Source organism: Apteryx rowi, unplaced genomic scaffold (genome assembly GCF_003343035.1).
Source record: "Apteryx rowi isolate R43461 unplaced genomic scaffold, aptRow1 scaffold_90, whole genome shotgun sequence".
Taxonomy (NCBI): domain Eukaryota; kingdom Metazoa; phylum Chordata; class Aves; order Apterygiformes; family Apterygidae; genus Apteryx; species Apteryx rowi.
In genome coordinates this window covers 1482250-1491243 of record NW_020451205.1, presented here as the reverse complement: position 1 = coordinate 1491243, position 8994 = coordinate 1482250, and the positions used below count along the sequence as shown (strand labels likewise).

Below are 8994 nucleotides of genomic sequence, written 5' to 3'. Positions count from 1 at the left end.
CCAAAGTTCCTTCTAAACAGACAACTCTCCTGAATAATAACCAAAAGAGATATAAAAAATGAACAGAAGAGAGGAATTGGTGAAAACAGTCCTAACGCAAGAGGAGGCAAGGAAGAGAAGGAGCATAACTGCAATTTCTCGATCGCTGAGCTGCTCATTGTGCCCAGAAAGGACAACATAAAACACAGAAAAAACAATTCATTTTATATCCTATATAATGCAGTAGAAAGAATTAAAACAGGAATGAAATTTTGGGAAACTTGATACAGAAAGGAGGAAATGAGTAATTATGAAATTTAACAGATCCAGACAAAGATGTGTCTGGTTGCTACACATAGACAGTCAAGTTAACCACATAGGCATTTGTTCTAATGCCCAATAGATCCTCATTTGGGTCTGCTATTCAGAATTATTTTACAATGAAGTCCATTTTTAACTACGTGCCACTCCAAGATGCACGATATAAATGTGCAGAGAAGGAGGTTAGATAAAGTTAGGAAGAACTACTGTATTTTTCCCTCTGTACTAGACAGCACTTACTGTTGGTGCAGGTAACTAAACACCACAGTATTCCAGGTTGCAAAACATCTGATATTGGTCATTAAATCATATGGTCAATATGAAATTCTCCAAAATAAGACTAATATTAAATTAGTGCCGTGTATCCAAGAAGCCTTGCAAAGCGAAGCTTTTCTGGCATGTCACAGAACCTAACTCTACTCAGAAATATCAGAAATCCTATAAAAGGTAGGATGACAGTTCGGGCAATATGTTCAAACACATGCACTTCCAAATTCAAGCCTCAGTGACACTATTTTTAGCTAGCAAACTTCTGTGATCTGCAAAGGAATAAACAAGACAAGAATTTGGTTCAATTGTCTGAACATGTATACAATTACTAGCTTGTCTGAATAAATGAGCAGGTAGCTAACGCAAGTGTTTACTCATTCTGACGTATGCGGTTTTACTTTTTACACCTCATCTACCAACATAGCAACTGACAGAGCCACAGCGCTTTCCAGAATCAATAGCTGGCAAAATCTGATCATTACAAACATGGCACTCGTGTTACTAAACAAGCCAGTTCCTACAGTTTGCTGCTACTTTTTGATTCTTTTCATTGAAAGATTCCAGAATACCCTTATTTAGTACCAGCTTCTCCTGTTGAAGTTTATACACCCKCTCTAGTGACTCCAGGAACATTACTAGTCTCACATCCTCAGTGATAGTCAAGTCTTATGTTTTACCAGCAACAAATCTCAGATTATAAAAACCAAACCCAAAACATATCTAATATCTAATCCCAAACCTAATGCAATAGGATAGTACTGGATCCAATTCTTTTACATTCATACAGCATGAATTCTTCATGTAAATCAAACTCCATTTACAATAAATATAAGTTCTCCTCGCTGTCCTATTTCCTCTCCATCTCAAAAAAAATGTAAAGACATGCATGCACCCATATGAAATCTAAGTAGTAAATACACATCTAGGCTCAAATTCCCAATAATCTTAAGTATCTTCTTGTGCTTTGAATTCCATTACATTTGGCATACATTTAAAGTTAACCATTTATATTAAGTCTTAACCTAAATACAGGTACTCCCCTCAAATCAGGGCTTTGGAAAGAAAAAAGGGGGGGGGGGAGAAGAAAAACAACTTCATTTTCCCAGAACAGGGGCTCCCTAACTACAGTCCATACACCACTTGTGAGTTTCTCATCCAGAACTTGCTGCTCATGTTTTCAGTTCTCCTCCTTGTTTTATCTACTAAGTTTCATTAGAAGGACTAAAATGTCAGCACATATAATCACAGATAACGGAAGAACTGCCCACAAGGTGGTTCCTACTAGGATGTGATCCACACAAAAATGTTTGAGAACTGCTGGTTTAAGGGATACAATCTTATTTTTAAATCATTCTTTTTTGCCTTTACATTTTAACTGCCATGGTATTTAATCTGATCATGTAATGCAAAATTTAATAAGCAAGTCTAAAGAGAAACTTAGTGTGGATCTTTTCAAGAAAATACATGTCAATCCTGACATCGGGTTAGGTCAGGGAGAACAAGCTGTATTTGAAGTATTCAAAAAGAAGAGGGRAATAAAATAACAGGTAGTTCATTACCTCTCTCCTAACCTGCTTTGCATATGATTAGTTGACAACATAGTGCCCCCTTCTTTAAGGCAGGGCTTAAAACAGACAGACCTGCCAATTTCACTGATAACTTCAGTGCCCCCAATCTGAATCCACAGTGGTCTGTCAGACACTGCAAGGGAGCAGCAGGACTCGTCAGTCTGATGTAAAATGCTGCCATTTGTTGAGACCTATGGTAGAAAAAATCCAGTTAAAAGAAGTAAAGAATTCATTCATGATGGTTAAAAAAAAAAAAAAAAAAAAACACAGTAAACCCGCTTGCCTCCCTGAATTCCTACTGGGTAGACTTCTTTTGCTTTCCAGAAAACACTGTGCCACGAAAAGACACTAAAAACTCACAGAAAAACTAGATATCAACTTTTTCAAGCTTAAACTGGACTTGACCCGCATGAGTTTATCTTATGCGGAAATAACACAGCATTTAGCAAACAAAACCAGCAGACAGCAAAACAAAGTATATGCCATACGCAGAGACACACTGTACTGCCCACAAAAGAACCGGTGCTCAAAGCCACAGTGATCCTAGGAAATTCTGCTGGACAAAGTAACTGTCTCGAATAAGTGAAACTTAAGTAATGGATTTCAATTCATGGTGACCATTACCTTTCCAGCATCTAAACAGTAAAAAAAAAAATTTAGAGCACCGTCTATTCTAAATTGGTAGCATCTGCATCCATTCTGCAGTGCAGCCAGTGATAAACCAGATTTTTTTCATATACTGAAAAATGAAAAGACAAGGGTGGCAGCTAGGCAGACTACTCGCCATTGCAACAATTCGACTGTTAGCCAAATCTCTAGTCAACCATTACTTTCTTCCATGTCTTAGAGTTGTCTTGCTTTCTAAGAATGGGCTTGAAGAATACCAGCTATTCCTTTCCCTTGTAAAACATGACTCCCAGATGAGACACCATTTTTTCCCTCTAACTAAAAAAGACAGGAGTTGAAACTGTGTCTTCTTTTGGCTTTGTATGTTCACACAAAACAACGCACAGTAGCGCACACTACATTAGTTCTGGACAAACTACCAAGAACTTCTTTATTGCAGCAATTAATTTGCTTAAAAGAGAAGCAGACGGCTCATAGTATATAAAGTATACTGTGGTTTCTTTCAATTTGGCTTCTTGTTCCTTAAAACTTAACAATAAATAAATAAATAAATAAATAAATCCCCCTTTGGTCCCTTGCACAATCTACAAACTGAAGTTCAAAGCCTTTTTCCCAGTGATGTTATATTTACTGAAGTGACTGAAGTACTGAAGAAAACTAAGACAACAAAAGATGAAAAAGCAAATAGTCCAGTTGCTCTCAGGGAAATTACAATTCTGAAGCCAAAATTCTTAGAAAAAGAAGTTGACTAAAAATAGATTTATTTCAAGAGAAGGTTTCTAACTATTGCAGAAACTTGCCATTCCAATACATACCAAACATGCACTTGTTATTTGCACGCTTGTCAAAATTAATGAATATAGAATATTTTGTGATGGAATCTTTGTATAGTTACCATTAGGTTGGCTTGAGTGTGCTATATATGGATTTAGCACAGACCAGGGAGGAATAAGCTTGGACTGGATCCAAGCTGCCCAATTAAGATGTAATAGTTTTTATGTTTTATTTGGATCAATAGCAGTGTTTTGTATAGAAAAGGTTTAACGTAGGAATACACAGAAGTAGGCTCCTCAGATAAGGTGACTGAAAAATGGAACGGCGCACGTGCAGTCACCGGTCCGTTAGACTCCTTGAAGCCCACGAAGCGCAGCGCAGAGGAGCCCTTCTCAGCGTGAGGATCTCCCTGGCCGACCGACGCGGAGCCCCGACAAGGCGCAGAGCACAAAGGGCACCAAGAGCCCAGTTGCCACAGAGAACGACGCGTCCCCGGAGAACAAAGCTTCGCCGCGTCCAAGCGCCCGTGTCAGCTCGGTACCGGCGTCGCTGAACGCCCCGGCCCCGGGRAGAGCAGCGGTTCGTCTGTTTTAGCGATCATTCATTCCCTGAGCTCGCTCGCTCCGTTGTGCAATCCTTGATTTGCAGATCAGCCACTGCCGAACCTTCGTTCCGAGGGCTCGGCTCCCGGGTGACGCCAGCACACCTACAGCTCTCTAGACAGCACTTCAAAGTAGTTTTTTCCAACTCCTGGAGGCTATGGATTCACCATAAAAATTACCACCAGTAATAAAGGCAAGCATGGGTGTTAGGACAAGCATCGACAGGGCTTATGGCCTGGTATCACGAAAATCTGCCTCACTGAACTCCAGTTTACACAGCTGCTTTCCTGGGAGTTATCACTGTAATACAGATTCTGGGTTTTTAATGGGAAAACTCTCCAGGTGCCTGTGTATTCACCCATGGCCAGAGAGCTGCACAGCCTTTCAAAGCACTTGCTTTCCCTCTTCAAGGGAAGAGCAGAAAGACAACAGCCAAGTCACGGGGAGAAGAAAAGGCAGCCCAGAAGGACAAGGAAAGTAAAACCAGCAAATCTCCCATCACATACTTTAAATGAAAGACACAGTTTTAAAAGTAGATATCCCCAAATTTAAGAATACGTACAGTAACACAGATGCAACTTCTTTAGGAGGCTAACACTTTTGCTATATACAAAACTATGCAACAGAAGAAGCAGCAAATATTGCATAACTGCTACAAATCCAAATCCTACCTAGTTATAAGGAGTGATCATATTCCAGGTAATGAATTACTAAAAGAAAGCAGAGCCGCTGCGCTCCTCTACAGCCTAAGAGGATCCTTAACAATAGCGTCTTAATTGCCAGGAAAACCAATAGTAATAATACAATCCTCAGTTAACGTGCCTAATTCTCTGAAACCTGTAACACAGTATCAATAATTTCTAAAAACCTGCCCAAACCAGCATCTTTATATAAACTTATCTGAAGAGATTGGGTCCCCAAATCCCTCAATATTCTTGGAAAATCTCACAGAAAGGCTTATTTTTTTCCTAAAATAATTAAATACTGCCAGTATGTATTCCAACCAAAAAATAATCAACATTTAAAACCTTCAGATATAATTATTAATGGCAACTTATAAAGAAAAATCTTTTTTTTTTTTCTACTAGCAGAAATACAGGAAAACATTTTTGATTTCTCTCTTTTCTGGGGAGGAGGCTATTTTTAGTAGTAGGACTTGTCTCTTGGCTTTGTTGAAGGACTTGTTGGGAATCAGGAGTGATTTGAGAGCTTTCACAAACATCTTCCCAGTGTCTTTCAAGGCATCCAAGTCAAATGCACATCATAAAACCAGTAACAGTAATCTGATAAAAATTACCTCCTCTTATTGCTCATGCTTCAGCCACTTAATATTACAGTATTACAATCCCTAGCAAAAAAACTTCCCTGGTATTTTTTTTTAACAAAAAAGGAAAAGGAAGAAGCACAAAGGAGACGCAAAATTTATGCCTATTAGGAAAACATTAGAGAGGGCTAAAAGAAAATGATTTTGTTGTCAGTCACCTTCCAATTAAGGTTCCACCTGTGTCATCAACAGAAGAGCATATGATCTGCGAGCAAAAAGCAACTAGACCATTTCCAGTTCTAGCAACACAACGAACTATTCATCTACACCTCAGCACACTCACCTACATCCCTGTAAAAAGTACTAACTGATTTTAGGTCTGATTTTAGTGCTGATGTCTTAGAAAAGTTGATATGATACGCCTTAGTAAAATCAGTATCAAAATGACTTCAGTTTTAAAGATGATCAAACAACCAGCCTACACGAAACAGCCTACCAGTATTTACGAAATGCCCATGCATACAGATAGCTGGCTGCATAGCACCAGGAGTATGTTTTCAGGTCATGCAGAACAGCTAGAGGTTCTTACCCTAACTAAACTTATTTTAGAAATCCAGTTATTTATGGGTTTAGTTCCTTTTCATGAGCTACTATTACCAAAACTTTTACTATATGCTTTGAAATTCTGAACCACTGCAGCAGTGTTAAACACCAGTTACATACCTAATGCTTTCTAGAGCCGAACAAAATCCTTAAGTGTTATTAAAGTTTAAAAAAAAACAACATAAATCTTGCATTACTTAGTAAATATTTGTTTGGAATTGTATCTGCTTACTTTCCTGACAAAGCAAGTACCTTCTTCCCCTTTACGCACCTGTTAGAACAGCAAAGCAAACAGGCAAGGACAGGGGGGCAGCGTCTGTCACCGGAATTGCACTCCACTTCCATTGCGGCATCTCTCCCCGATAGCACCACGCAAGCCCATAAGAACACAGCTTGCCTTCCCAATCACAGATTCAGAGCACATGGCTGGCCCACATAAGAACATTTCTTATTCATATTGCATATTTGACATCAAAACCATTAGCAATCAAACATGAAAACTGACCAAAACGCTTTATTAAAAAAGGAAAAGCTCATTTAAAGTTGACATTTTAGATAAACAGTGTCATCATCATTTTATATAGAAGCAGCCCCTTGGCAGGAGATAGAGTGCAGTTGTACTGCACATGGAAGCTAAGGACGTATTTTCCGAGGGCCATATTCCCATTACGCCCAGTGAGATTCCTGTGTGGCTGAGAACAGGACCACATGGGGCAGAATACCTCAGCATGTGCACATTGATACAAACATTCGTTTTTTCCAAAGTCAGAATTGTTAATTTACAGAAAGCAGAACCGCAACAGGGTCTGGATAGGTCATCTGTTCGATCTCATACCTGAAGCAGGATGAACCTACCCGACCCATGCCCACCAGAGGTTTGTCCCACCTATTGATTTTAAAAGCTTCTAGTTATATAAATAACGCAACTCCCCAAATGACCTCCAGGGTTTCACTCTTATAACTGGAAGAAATATATATTCTAGTGCCTAATCTTACTTCCCCTTCTTGTATTTTTAACTATTATTTCTTGTCCTAGTTCCAACTAAATGGAAACATATTTCCCCTTTGCCTCTGCACCTATCCTTCAGTTATTTGCAGACTTCCAATATTTGCAGCTCCAATAGCCTTTTCTTCTCTGGACTGAGGAATAAAATCATTGGCATAGAAATCACATTACAGTTGTTCAAAATACATGTAGCCCTGATCTTGAAAATAACTAGTCTAACACGTAGCCCAAATAAACTCCACAGAGCCATTGGTCTTCATGAACTGTTTGGAAGAGCAAAGCCTGAATTTAAACTTGGAACAGGGGATCGTTTGTTCCCTGCTCCAACTTATACCTGCAGCCTGTTTTCTGAACATTATCCTCTTGGACCTTGGGTTAGTAGATAGGAAAAAACAAGACTGTTCATCTCCATCAGCACGAGCACAGGAAATAATAGCAATTTACATCACTGTGCATATGCAAACTATCTGAGAAAGTTATGCAGACACGCAAGACAACCTCTTACTCCCATTTGCCTTCCTGCTGGAAGTGCAAGGTGGCTCAGATCTTCCAACGTACAGAAGACCTTTTCTTATGAATGACATTTATTTTCCATGTCGTTTATCCTACTTCATACCAAGAACATCAATGTTTTTCCTTGAAATAAGTGGTGGCATTGACCTGAGCTCATTTCAAATGTCAATAAATGGRGCTAAGCTAGCCAATGCTGCAATTCTGCCCCAAATACAGCCCAAATACTGTCCCAGCTGCTGAACTTGATACCACCAACAAAATTGTGCATAGATAAAGCATGCTATTAAGCCAGTCTGTAAGCCATTGCCTCCTTAACTATGCCTCAGAACTGCTGTTTTTCTTCCTGTTCTTTTCATAGAGGGCAGTTGGGTCATAGTTTAACTTAAAAAAAAAAAAAAAGTATGAATTAGTCTAAGTTAGAGTATAGATTAGCATATATTTCACAGCTAATATAGGAAAAAAGACTGCAATGTTCCAGTAAATCATAGGTTAACTATGAGTTACTATTAGAAAGCAACAGTTAAACCAAACCAAACACAGTCTTCAGAGATACTTCTGAGTTAGGGAAGAATCACTGTCATTCTAGAATACTTTTGTAAAACTCCACATAAAGTACTGTATACAGTTCTTACCACTGATAGCCAAGAAAGATGAGTTCAAACCAGAACAGGTGCAAAGAAATGCCAGTAAGATGAGCAGGGAAGAGAAAATCCATCTTACAACAGGACGTTATTTTGCCTAGTTAAATGGCTGCACTCTATAAATACACTAGAAGGATAAACACCACAGTAATGGAACTATTTAAACTAAAATATAAAGTTGTCTCAAAGAACAGCAACTGAGGTATTTTAAATGCTGTATAGGAAATTGTCATCATGATTGTTAATGACCATATATCCAAATAGAGGTTCTTCTCACTACTAATTAAAAATGCTTTGAAGCTGAATACTTGCATCCACATCTCACATAACAGGATTTAATGGATCTTTATACAGCTTGACAGCTACTACAAAGGTCGTCAATACACAGGCTTCTAACTGCCTTTACATTAAATGTGGACAATCTCTGATCAATACAGCCATATCGGAAGAAATCCGTAAGTTAGTTATGCTACTGTATAGCTATGTTGCTACTGATAAAACTTGCTTTATTCATAGGGATGATTTTACTGTACTATGGCAGGCATAGCCTGTGTATACCCACAAAAGGAGATCTTTATCGAAAGGTATGCTACTACATCCTATGCTAAAAATAAGTCACACAATTAATATAAGCATAGCCTAAAGTGACATACAATCCTGTAACAAGCCACTCAACTTCCACAGGCTTGATTTAAATTCTGGAAAAAGGTTAAGTTTGAACAGTTGACTTATGTGACAATGACACACATTTCACTAGAATTTTTCTGCAGGCTCTTCCCTCCTACTGAACATGCAGAGTAACGTTATTCTCAGGCAACCAACTCAT

General features: G+C 38.7%; 1 protein-coding gene across 7 annotated transcripts in view; it reads right to left on the bottom strand.

Moving 5' to 3' along the window:
* Positions 1-8994, bottom strand: part of PWWP2A (PWWP domain containing 2A) — a 43809-nt gene that overhangs the window by 14978 nt on the left and 19837 nt on the right. For 2 of the 7 annotated variants that reach the window (XR_003257766.1, XR_003257768.1), the window contains exon 3: positions 2211-2329. The exons of 4 other annotated variants lie outside the window; for them this stretch is intronic. The gene's annotated coding sequence lies outside the window, so the exon portion shown is untranslated. Of the gene's footprint in view, positions 1-2210; positions 2330-6279; positions 6435-8994 lie in introns of all 7 variants that reach the window. One more of the 7 variants, XR_003257767.1, reaches the window with a different exon arrangement.